This window comes from Gobius niger, assembly GCF_951799975.1.
Source record: "Gobius niger genome assembly, chromosome: 14".
NCBI classification, from domain to species: domain Eukaryota; kingdom Metazoa; phylum Chordata; class Actinopteri; order Gobiiformes; family Gobiidae; genus Gobius; species Gobius niger.
In genome coordinates this window covers 29690324-29703484 of record NC_136865.1, presented here as the reverse complement: position 1 = coordinate 29703484, position 13161 = coordinate 29690324, and the positions used below count along the sequence as shown (strand labels likewise).

The 13161-nt window shown below is 42.6% G+C and overlaps 1 long non-coding RNA gene across 1 annotated transcript in view; it reads right to left on the bottom strand.

The window, feature by feature from the left end:
* LOC306973998 overlaps window positions 1-13161 on the bottom strand; it is an 818053-nt gene that overhangs the window by 180493 nt on the left and 624399 nt on the right. The window lies entirely within an intron of this gene.

Sequence of the window (13161 nt, the reverse complement as noted above, 5' to 3'; positions counted from 1 at the left end):
ATATTGAATAAAAAATAAATAAATCTGTTCAATTCTGACATAACTTCTTTTAAAAGTGTCGTCCACTTTACTTAAGGAAATGTAAATGAGTAAATTAACTAATGACTAACCAATCTGCTGTGAAAGTCAATCTATAAATCATCTATTCACTTCAAAAAGTCTGTTGAAGAAAATGTCTTGTACTCGTATCGGTATTCGGTACTGCCAAGTACTTAAATTAAAGTAGTCGTACTTATATTGGTTTTAGAAAAAGTAGTGTCGGTGCAACAACAACTGGACAACGAAAGTCTTCCCCTGCATTTGACCCATCCCTCGACACCACTGGGCGACCAGTGCTGCGCCTGAGGACCCATCTCCAGATGTGGAGCCAGGCTGGTGGTCAGAAACACCTGGCTGGAGGATTCACCTATTGATTCACCTAAGTTCGCTGATGATACAGCCCTTATCAGCCTGCTTCGGGAGGACGAGACTGAACACGGCCCTGTCCTAAACGAGTTCATCTCCTGGTGTGACGACTCCCATCTCCTATTGAACACAACAAAGACGAGGGAGCTGACCATCGACTTCAGGCGGGAGTCCACACGCAGCCCGACCATCATCAAAGGAGAAGTCATTGATTCTGTCTCTGAGCACAAGTATCTGGGTGTGATCTTAGATGACAAATTAAAGTGGGATAAAAATACAGATCACATCACAAAAAAGGGTCAACAGAGACTATATTTTATGAAGAAATTGGTGTCCTTTCAGGTGGATAAAACCATGTTGAAAATGTTTTATAGTGCTTTTGTGGAGAGTGTACTGACTATCATCTGTTGGTTCGGGGCCATGACTGAGGCACAAAAGAACTCCCTCAGGAAAATATGTACAGTTGCAAACAAAATCCTGGGTGTTCCTATGAAGGGTCTGCAGGACATTTATTTTACTCGAGCTCGGAATAAAGCAGACATAATATTATCGGACTCAAAACATCCTCTGTTTAGAGAGTTTGAGCTGCTCCCCTCAGGTCGAAGGTACAGGAGCCCCGCCCTGACTAAAAACAGGACCAGGCAGTCATTTGTGCCACAACCCATTTTACAATTAAACAAACCAACAATTCGAAGTAACCAACAGTGATTTTTTTATTTTTTATTTATTTATTTTTATTCTGCACAGCTGGTCTGTCAGAGAAGGTTTTTAAGGAATGTAGATAACGATTTTAACAATTTAAACTGAGGTTGACTGGCCGTGGTTTGTTCTTTGTATGTTGTCGATGTTTGGATTTGTCTGCTGTGGTCATTGTTGTATTTGTGTACTCACTGCAAATGAATTTCCCCCACGGGGACAATAAATTTTCTACTAAATTTTCTACTTGTACATGTTTAAAGTGGGAGAGGAAACCGGAGGAAACCTACGCAAACTCCACACAGAAAGGCCCCGTCCAGGTGGGAATCGAACCCGGGACCTTCGAGCTGTGAAACACAAGCACCAACCGCTTTCTTTTTTTTTTCTTTATATTAAAATACTCAATACTTCGTAAGGGCAGTTTGGCTCCAAGACCAATATTATAAGAGAAAACTCTGCAGCTCTGACAGTTTAAATGCGTTACCGCGGCAACACAGCTCCCTCTGCTGCTGTTGTGTGATGACGACGACTAAGATTTTATTCAATTCAGACACAAAACAGGTAAGAAAATGTGATTCATTAGTTTCATAATGTTTTATCAGGTCGTTTAACACGTTTTTAAGGATTTGTTTTCATTATTGTCGGCCTGAATCATGATGAAGTTGAAGTTATAATCTCTGAGGAGCTAATGCTAATCGGCAGTTAGCTCGACAGAGAAACTTAACTGAAAATATGTGAAAGTCACATTTCTGTGGGCGCTTTATGGTCAGTCTACACAAATATATTTGGAAATGAAAGTGATGAATCTCCTCTTGTGTTTTGGGGACAGTTTAAATGTCAGCTTTAGCTCTATTTGACAGGAGAGTAACAGCCGCGGCTCATACATGTAAATGAGCAGCTGAAATCTCATAGTTTTCTCTGTCGTCTCTGTTTAGGGCCGTTTGTAAAAATGTTCAGAGCTTTTGTGAATGAGCGTCTGGCTGCGGCGGCTGGAGAGACACGTGCGCTGTTTGAAAGGACGAGAGCGGAGTGCGAGGAGGAACTACGTCGCTCCGAGGACGAGAACAAGAGGAAGCAGCGGCTCCTGGAGCAGATACTGAGCCCGAGAGTCGTACTGGTCAGAGCGAGGGTCCAGACGCCCCCAACGAGGATTAAAGAGGAGCCAGAGGAGGAAGAGCTGCCAGTGTAGGCTCCAACACTTTCACACACGTCTGAGTCACAGTATTTTAAAGTTGATTTATATCTATATCATGTTTCAGGTGTTTCCCAGAGTCCAGTGCTGTGAGCGTGAAGAGAGAAGAGCCCTCCCCGCTTCCACAGAGACAAACTGAGCGCGGGAACATCAGCTCAGAGCCACATTTCCACTCAGAGACGGAGGGACACACCGAGCACTCGTCTGACTCTGACCACGATGACGACTGGGAACCTCCATTCAGCCGCTCAGACGCACAGATGGAGACAGAGGCTGATGGAGAAAATCACCACCACCAGGTCCAGAGCAGAGACAGAAGCACCAAAGTCTCCGCCCAAAACAAGTCTGACCCAGAGACGAGCGCGACGGTCGACGACGGAGGAGAAGAGAAGAAGAAGCACCGCTGTCACGTTTGTGATAAGAGATTTAGTTTCAAATGGAATTTAACAACACACAATAGAGTGCACACAGGGGAGAAGCCTTACAGCTGTGCAACCTGTGAGAAAACATTTGCCCATCAGACTCATCTAGTTAGTCATAGAAGAACACACACAGGGGAGAAACCTTACAGCTGTCAGGTCTGTGAAATGAAATTTACACATCTCTCTATCCTCACGAGGCATAGAAGAACACACACAGGGGAAAAACCACACGGCTGCACAATCTGTAATCAAACCTTTACCCGAAAGCATAATCTAGATTCACACAGAAGAACACACACAGGGGAGAGGCCCTACAGTTGTGCCGATTGTGAGAAAAGATTTTTCAGTAAAGACTCCCTCACAAAACACAGGAAAACTCACTGAATTTGAAGAACAACACTGAACATTTTCATCAACATGACAATTTCTATAACTATTTAATCCTCATTTGATCAGCTTTTACGATTTAATGTTATTCAGTGCTGATTTATATCGTTGTTTTTCATTTTTCTTCAAAATTTACATGAGCAAGGTCGTTTTTGTTTCCATTGCCTTGTGAAGCAGTGATTTCTATTGTTTGAGTCGACTTAACACTGAAAATCCTTTTTAAATTCTGCTTCTGATTTTTATTTCCACATAAATACATTTGTTGCTTTCGAAATGACTGTAAATATGTTTAAGTTTTAATCTGAATAGTCTGTATATATTGAAGCTCATTGTTCGACTACTGGAAAAGTCCAAAATGTTGTTGACTTTGTTTATTGTCTCGTTCCGTGTTGTTTCTTTCTTTTCCTTGTAAATAAAACAATGTAAAAACCTCATCTCTTTAGTCTGAAAACAAAACTTGGAGGTGGTAGGCATTTCATATTTCATATTTGATAAACATTTGATTAAAATCCTATGATCGGCAAAAACAATCCTTAAACAGGGCACTGCTTCTCTTGCGCTGTACCAGATCTATCATTTTATAAAACCGAGTTAGAGGCCTGGATGCATCAGCTGTTGCCGACCATTCACCAAAACATCAGGCGAAAATTGCGGAAGTAAACAAGAACAGCGATCGCTCGTATGGCTTTGCAATATTCACTGCTTAAATTGCGATGGCAGAAGAAAAGATAAGATAAGATAAGATAAGATGGTACTTTATTGATCTCACAGATGGAGAAATTACATAAAACGTCTGCTTCAAGCGAAAGCAGGAAGTAAAACAGGAAGTAGCTATATCTGTCCAATCACAGTGAAGCACCAAGGTCCTACCCCTTCCATAATGGTTTCTTACTTTTGTGTTTTGGAAAATGTTTGTGTTTCACTTTTGTTTATGCGTTTTCACTCATGTTTTTGTGACTTGCACTTCAGGGCCACCGTTGATGTCACATTCAACACGCATAAGTGAAACTATAAACATCACAAAAAATGGTCATACTGTGGTGTACATGTTAGAGAGGTGTCTCTCACCCCGTGGGTTTTGGGGGCGTGTCATAGCCTTGTTGTGCTTGTCCTGATTTTCAGCCATTCTGTTCAGAAAGAATAAAGTTGACTCACTTGCAGCTCGCGTCGGGTTCACCAATGTGGCGAGACAGAAGAGAACAAAAGCGCTTTCTGAGCCAAAGACAGAGTGGCCAAAAATCAGGACAAACACAACATAAGGGCTATGACACGCCCCCAAAACCCACAGGGTGAGAGACACCTTTCTAACATGCACATGTAACCCAGGTGATAAAACCTGTGCCCAGCCTGTTCCTACCGTTCCCATTCATTAGTTTTTCCCCATGCCGGTAACCAATCACTGCGCTCGCTTTCGGTGACGTCATCGAGTCACATGGCTCGGGGCGGCGTAGCGTGCGTTCTAAGATGGCGCTGCGCATTCAGTGTGCAGATGCAGTGGGGAAAGCAACATCAGAGTCGTGCTACAGGTCGGTTTGAGCTTATTTTCGTTGTTCTAACACTTCGTTTTTACTTATCATTTAACTGGTTTATATCTCAACTCATAGGAGTCTCCTACCGTGACCAGCAGGAGAGTGCGATTCGATTCGATTCTTCAGCAATTGCCAACTGTAGGCTCTAGGCCTGCTCCATCAGCTCGCCATCGGGATTAGAACCTGGCCTGGAGAACAGGACCAAAAGCTCTAATAAATCACCAGCTAGTTGCTAACTATTCCGTTCACATGTGCACATAATTTAGATCAATCAATAATAAATGTCACATTAACAGCACTAGCTGCACTATACATGTACATTTACATTTAAAGAATCAATGTTCAATTATCAATCTCATAACACTAGTTAGAATATTATCAATTAATCTTTACAAATACTAACCAGCAGTCAGTTAAGAATTAATCACATCACACAAGTTAATCACATATGGATCATAATTCAATTCACATTCAATTCAGAGTTGACATAATTAAGAAACAGGGCATAAACTTTGTGAAACCCCATACTAACCAGCGCCCATACACAAAACGGCGGAGGCTAACGCCAATGCTACCGCAGCATGACAACAAACAAACACTCACCGGTTTAGCGATCTATCTCTACCCACAAGCGCTCTTCCTCGCGGTTTGGGTCACGGTAGGAGACTCCTATGAGTTGAGATATAAACCAGTTAAATGATAAGTAAAAACGAAGTGTTAGAACAACGAAAATAAGCTCAAACCGACCTGTAGCACGACTCTGATGTTGCTTTCCCCACTGCATCTGCACACTGAATGCGCAGCGCCATTTTAGAACGCACGCTACGCCGCCCCGAGCCATGTGACTCGATGACGTCACCGAAAGCGAGCGCAGTGATTGGTTACCGGCATGGGGAAAAACTAATGAATGGGAACGGTAGGAACAGGCTGGGCACAGGTTTTATCACCTGGGTTACACCCACCACAATACTAAAGAAAGCCATGGGTGAAATGTTTTTGCAAAAGCTTGAATATAATTGTGCTGCTATGTTTTATTAAAAAAAAGTGTCTTATGTGTCATATGCACATTAAAGAGGGGGTATTATGCTTTTTTCAATCACATAGCACCAGTCTATAGCACACTACAATGATGACGAAACCGTCTTTTGGTCTGTAACCTGTTCCTAGGAGGACTCAGGCAAACCTATCCCTAAAATGGCCGCCATCAGAGTTTTTACAGATTACTCAAATATACGTGAACGTGCCAAGGCAACACTTCAGGCATGTTTTTAATGAGGGGATGACATAATAACATGATGTAAAGCTTGAAAAAGTCGAGTTTGTATAATACCCCCCCCTTTAAATCTTAATCGTAAAAAAACAGCACGTTCTCTGTGGCGTTTTTTCAAAAAGCTTCTGCGCTGTCCAAAGATCCAGTGTCATGTTAGAGCCATATGAGCCGTCTCAGCCCTAAGAACTTGAGGGAGGGGACTCCTGGTCAAAACAAGTCAAAACAAGACTCAAAAATAGTGCTCAAGACAGAGCGAGTCAAAACAAGACTTAAAAATGCATATAACTGAAAGTATTTTATCTACACTCTTGCCTCTTACTGTAATTGATTAATTTTATGTTGATGTTTTTATTGATTGTATTTGTTTTTCTTATATTTTATGCTGCTTTAATTGTGAAGCACTTGAATTGCCTTGTGTATGAATTGTGCTCTACAAATAAACTTGCCTTGCCTTGCCTCCCGGTGGTTCTCAGAGTCAGGACGAAACACCGTGAGGCTACATTTCATTTAAAAACACAAAATGACTGCATCCTAGACATAATTCAGTTGGTTCTAGTTATTTAAAGCCAAGAATCTTTAATCCCGCACATTCGTAGCCACCACATGCTCTCGACACCAAATGTGAACAGAAACTAAAGTCGGACCAGGCTCATCATATTTCTCACATTGAATCATCCGTCTTTAACTTGGCCTTGGACTGAATGCAAAGTTGTCCCACACTGATATGAATAAGACGGAAGAAAAGGAAAGTGAGGGAGAGAGATGTGAGATGGCAGAGACGACTGAAGTTTGCTCCCACGGTTGGTTTCAAGCTGCTGTGAAATGACTCACACAAGCAGCCGAGTAATCAGCGCCTTTGTTTAAAAGAACTTCACAAACACGTCAGGAATGAACTGATTATCCCCGAGCCGGACCGGGTTTCATACAAGTGCACTCCGAGACTAAAGAGGCTTGTTTGTCTGTTGTTGTTTTGACCTTTTCACCATGTTAGAATGTTTCCTTGATGAATAAAATCTGAAGTTGTGTTTGAGTAATCCTATTAAAAAACAGAAAGCAGCTCTTTACTCAATCAGCCAAACTTTGACCAAGCGGATTCTCGTCAGGGTTAGCAATATTTAAAAACCGCGTATCTGCAGGTTCCATATTAAAGAAAGTAGATGCAAATTGGTCATTTTTATACTCGCTACTGCCACCTCAGGTCTTACACGTAACTGTAGGTTCTATATTAAAGAGACTAGACGCAAGTTTGTCATTTTTATACTCACTACTGCCACCTCAGGTCTTACGCGTAACTGCAGCTTCTATATTAAAGAAAGTAGATGCAAGTTGGTCATTTTTATACTCACTACTGCCACCTCAGATCTTATACGTAACTGCAGGTTCTATACTAAAGAGACTAGACACAAGTTGGTCATTTTTATACTCACTATTGCCACCTCAGGTCTTACGCGTAACTGCAGGTTCTATATTAAAGAAAGTAGATGCAAGTTGGTCATTTTTATACTCACTACTGCCACCTCAGGTCTTACACGTAACTGCAGGTTCTATATTAAACAGACTAGATGCAAGTTGGTCATTTTTATACTCACTACTGCCACCTCAGGTTTTAGACGTAACTGCAGGTTCTATATTAAAGAAAGTCGATGCAAGTTTGTCATTTTTATACTCACTACTGCCACCTCAGGTCTTACACGTAACTGCAGCTTCTATATTAAAGAAAGTAGATGCAAGTTGGTAATTTTTATACTCACTACTGCCACCTCAGGTTTTACACATAACTGCAGGCTCTATATTAAAGACATTGTCAAATACAATGTGGACTAGTGTGTTCAAGTGAACACCACGTCACCTCTAAATGCACTTGATTGATTTTTTGATTGATGATTTTTTAATTTTATTTTTACTAGTGGTGAAATTAAATATATTTCATCCTCCTTCAGTGCATCAGTATATTCAATAAATCTCCTTACAGGTGCAGTCATTTTTAGAATAACCATTGTCAATGAAGGACTGGGCTAAGACTGAAAGGTGGACATGAGGTACATTTCAATGGTCCTCTGCCATAGAGACAAAACATGTAAACCCTTAGACTTACAGTGCTCACACAAGGCCAAAGGGACAAAGCATTTTGGGGGCACTGACTGTTTAAATGAGAAGGAAATTTAGTTTTGACACATGAGGGAACTGTTTTGGGAGAGGTCTGAGCTTTTGCAGGTGAACCATGGTGTTGTGCCGAACCATCCACGTCATTTTGGCAAAAGCACCAAGCTTGTTGAGAATGTCCGGTCTGTTTAAGAAATGAGCCAAAGCAATTGAGAACGATCTTTGCCATTTTTGGTGCACTGACTGTTTAAATGAGAAGGCAATTTAGTTTTGAAGCATGAGTGAACTGTTTGGGTAGACATATGAGCTTTTGCAGGTGAGCAATAGTGTTGTGCAGAACTGTAAGACTGTTTTGCCAAATGATCTTAAAGCAGTACTAAGTAACACTTGCCCCTAGAGGCCATAAGCGCAACTGCAGGTGTCGCAGCAAGTTGCGATTTTTTAACTTATTAATTGTCTTGGAGAGTAAATACTACGCTGACAGGAAAGGCGAAGGGAGAGAGGGCTATTGTACATCCAATTATACAATGGAATTATTTTTTTCCACTCAAACTTGGCAACTTGTAAATACTGTTTAAGGTGACGTTAGCCCACAGTTAGCTTTGCCCATTAGCCTGTTAGCTTGTTCTTCGTGATTCCACGACCAGGAAAATGAAGAAAAATGAGATTTGTGTCCATTTGCACCTAAAATATTAGGTTCATTTATTAATTAACATTTCAAACCCTCTCCCAGTGGCTGGAACATTGACGCCTTTTATTTTGTCGGGACAACAGGAAGTGTTTCGTTGCTGTTAGCAGAGCTTTGACATCAATGTCACTGCAGGTTTCTGTTTCGTTTTTACCGCGGACCGGATTATTTGTTGTTATCTTGTGTAAAAGGCGAGTTTAGACGGAGCGTTTGTGTTTGTGATCAATCATGTGACTGACCTGCACACGGAGCAGCTGGACGTGCTTTGAAGACGCGATGGTGACTTTATTAAAACCCTGGAGGGTCACACAACATTTGTTGTTTGCCCTGTTTCCAAATAAAGTCACAGGAGGTTTGAAAAGTGGCTAAATCTGTGTCAAAGTTACGGTCGGATCAGCTCCTCCACAGTGTCCCCCTCGGCCCGGGTTCCCGTTTGTTTACTTCCTGCACGTGAGTTTTCATTTACATCAGTATGAGACAAATTCCTAACATGGGGAATATTTCTACTGCTATAGTTTCTAATAAAAGCCCCGTTTTAGAGACCGGCTTTAATTTGCCTCCGCCAGCCGCGAACCCGGCCTGTCAGAGACCCGGCCTGTCAGAGACCCGGCCTGTCAGAGACCCGGCCTGTCAGAGACCCGGCCGCTAATGGAACACAGGCCAGTATTAGAGAATTTACGGTAAATAAACTGTCTGGGTCCGTACTTTAATCGTTGACGAGCACCTGATGGTTTAACATATGACTAATGCGCTCCAACTGCATATCTTTTATTCTCTAAAGCTGAAAACACTTTGTTCCTCATCGTCCTCCTCGTGTGTGTTTTTGTCACAACCACAGAAAGGACAGATGGCGACTGTTTAAATGCCAAAGAAGAATTTGACCAAAGAACGCACACACACTAACTTCTCTCCTGCGAAGTTCCCGAGGAAATAAAGAAAAGGTTATGTCAAAGAGCCGGCCTAATTTAGCTTTTTCTGTTCCGTCGCTCCCGGGAGGAAAGTTCAGACCCTGCGAAAGCGTGTAGCGCTAAAGAGCTGTCTGCGAACCCTGATGTCGAAACAGATTCCTCGGGTTCGCGGATCCCAGGAGGAGCGCGGCGGAATAATTACCAATTAGTCCGTTGTCAGGAGGCCCGGGCGGGGAGTGCGGCGGGTTTACGGCCGATGCCTTTTTATATGACGGCGTCTACGGGAGTTTTTTTTTTTTTTATTCCTGGCGCTGAAGCGGTGGAGCGCGACCGTTAAATACGACGGCGTGTTTAATCCTCCCTCTCGCCGCCGCGCTCCCGTCAGGTTTGTCAGCTAATTATAAAGTAACAACTCGTACCACGGACCGCGCTCTTCTGTTGGAGATGCCGACATCTTTCCCTGCTCCTCCAGTCTTTTCTGCCTGTTAAACACATTTACATAATGTTTCTGCAGATGAAATGATCACGTATTTACTGAACCCGGGGAGCAAGTGTCGTAGCGGAGCTGAAGGAGACGGATGACGACGGGGGGGGAAAGGTCACACGCTCGGGAAAAACGCTATGAAAGTCACATTATGGGCTTTAAAATCATTAAGAGGCATTCAATTAGTGTCGCCATTTCTATTTCTTCGACTTTATTTGCTCTAGAAGTGCATCGGAAATGCCTTCAGTTGCTCCTCAGTTTACTGTAATGGATGCTGCTTCTGAAGTTGTCCTCTCGCCATTTCTTTGACTTTGCGAATTGTTTCACTGAAACGGTTCTGCACTCGAAAAGTGTTCGTCACTTTGCCATGAGTTTTCACTTTATTAAATGATGTCTTGGTCCTGCTGCTTCCTGCAGATGGCGCCCCAGGCCAATTCCTCACTTCAAAAATAGTAATGAGAGAACACTCATTAGGACATGAAATATTTCCATCAGTAGAAGCCGCTTTAAACACCACAGCAGAGGAAGCAGATGCAGAAGTAGGAATAGGCAGCATGGTAGTATAGTGGTTAGCGCTTGTCCTTCGCAGCTAGAAGGTCCCGGGTTCGACTCCCACCTGGACGGAGCCTTTCTGTGTGGAGTTTGCTTGTCCTCCTCGTGTCTACCACTATAAACATGTACAATAGGCCAGGATGAATGTGAGTGTGTTTGAGAGGTCACTTTGGGGACGACAGATGGAAATTAGCCCAAGGCTACAATCAGGAGTGGCTTGTTTACATGCATGAGACCCATGTATGTTCATTAACGTGCACTGTCCCGACCAAATAAACCAATTAATAAATAATAGAATTATAGCCCTCACAGTGACAGTCAGACACATGCTATTTTAGTCCTTTGCGTCTAAAGGCCTTCCCAGTTCTATTGTATTACTTTGAAGGCCTGAGTCGTGACCAGAGCGCATGGCTACTTAATATTCATGACCACGTCTACAGAGGAAAATCTTTACTTGCAATGATAATGTTTTTAGTTGGAGCAGAGCCTCCTCAGTGAGTGTTGAAGCTGCTGTGGACGTTAACACTAGCCACGTTAGCATTAGCCTGTTTAATAATTATGGAGCCAAGGCTAAGACTGCACTACAGAGATGGTTTGGTCGTAAAGCATCTGCCAGCAATGTGGCGTTCATGACCGAGCGGCTCTTTTGAACGGCTCTTTATGACTCGAACTGGATCTGTGAAAAGAGACAGATCTTTCTTTTTTTCAATTTGACTCAGAACTGCCCCGAACGAACACAAGAACCAGCCCAACAACGGAGCAGGCCACACAAGTGACCGCTTTGTGCACTAAAGTCAAAACTAGATGAGTGTTTCACTTCAGCCAAAACCCTCATTGTTTCAGTGTTTTCATGTTTTGTAGTCAATCGTGTCTGTGTGAAGATACTGACTGAAATAAACTCAGCTAAACTAAAATCACTAAAAAGGATTTGTCAGACGGTTACAGCCTCTTTTTCACAAACACGTTTTTCAAAGCGTGCACATGAGTCCTATTGTCCACCGAGTGTGGAGTGAATGTACAACTGTCTCATGTAAAGCGCTTTGTGACTATATGTCTGTGAAAGGCGCTATATAAATAAAGATCTTCTTCTTCTTCTTCTCTATTGTGATCTTAGATGATTCAGATTTAAAAACTGCCTTTTATCGATCACGTCTTAGATACAGACGGCATCTCATCATAGAAGGGGCGTGGCCTCGCCGAGGGGGAAAATAGAATCTTCTGGGAAACAGTTTTTCTCACTTTTTAGCCATTTTCTGGCGAAATATAAACTTATTTATCACATACGAAAAAAGTCAAGTCTAAATCGGGTCCATGTGGATGTTTATTCACAGCAGATTGTTCAGTTGAAGCCAAAACACGATGCTAACACGTAGCATTCTCCATTATTTATGTTGTTGAACCACTTCCCTCCATGTCTTTGTATATTTATTGCATAGAAACCTATAATAATAATTCTGCATTTGTTAAAGTAGTTTTTGAATAGTTGGAGAAAGTTTTGATTTTTCTCAAATAGTTTTCCCACTTAACTGTTTTCAAACATGACCATATATATCCAGAGATGCCGTCTGTATCTATGCTGTGCGTTATCTGGCTGCCATTATTAAAATTGTACGTGAAAAAGAGCCAGTCTTTTGAACGGCTCCTTGAAATGAACCCAAAGACTCCTTTACGCCTTTACCTTCTCGTCTTTGTGCGAATGCTCCTCAGGCTCCAGCTCAACATTTCTCTTTCACGCTGCTTCGTCGACGTGTTTCAGTTCTGCTTTTCGATGCTTCCAGACTGTGATTCCCCTGTTCATTCACACTGATGTTTGACTGACATCAATCCAAACTTCAGACTCTCTCCGGTGTTTGCGCAGTTCGCCTCAGCGTCGACCTCGCACGTTTAGGAAGTGGAGAATTAGCATCTCTCACTTCTCTCCGTCTTTTCTTTACCATTATTTCAAAAGCGTTAAACATCAACCCTGAACACTCCGCTGCGTCTCGCCGGCCTGTTTCATTCACTCTCGCTCACTTCCCTTTCACGAAGGTCGCCGCGGCTTCGAGTGCTGCTCTTCGGCTGTTTTCTATGGAAATGTCCTTGTTGCAGATGAGTTTAAAAGCTTGTATTTGTCTGCAGACGCCAGCTAAACATTCACACGTAAACAGACTGCAGACTAAATCAAAGTGCTCTCAGAAGATGCAGATGCAAAGTTCCCACGTATTAGATAAACCACAGAACAAGGATTTTGTCTGGGAGAGACGACGGAGCTGGATGAATGAAAGTCCCTCTTGAGGAAAGCGGTGAAAGGAGAAACAGCGGCTGCCTGTGGCGTCTCTGTGGTGAGCAGAAGAAAGAACATGCTTGATATGTCTGCGAGATGAGTCCAGTCAGGATTTTTAGCCCGGAGGCTTTATCGGACGGGACTGCACGGGTGAGCGGAGGTGAAGAGCCGTCTCCACTTGACTATTTTCTCCACACTAGCACAAAGATAGCCCATCATGAAAGAAAAGCTGGTCCTTTATGTGTATTTTAAAAATTACTCT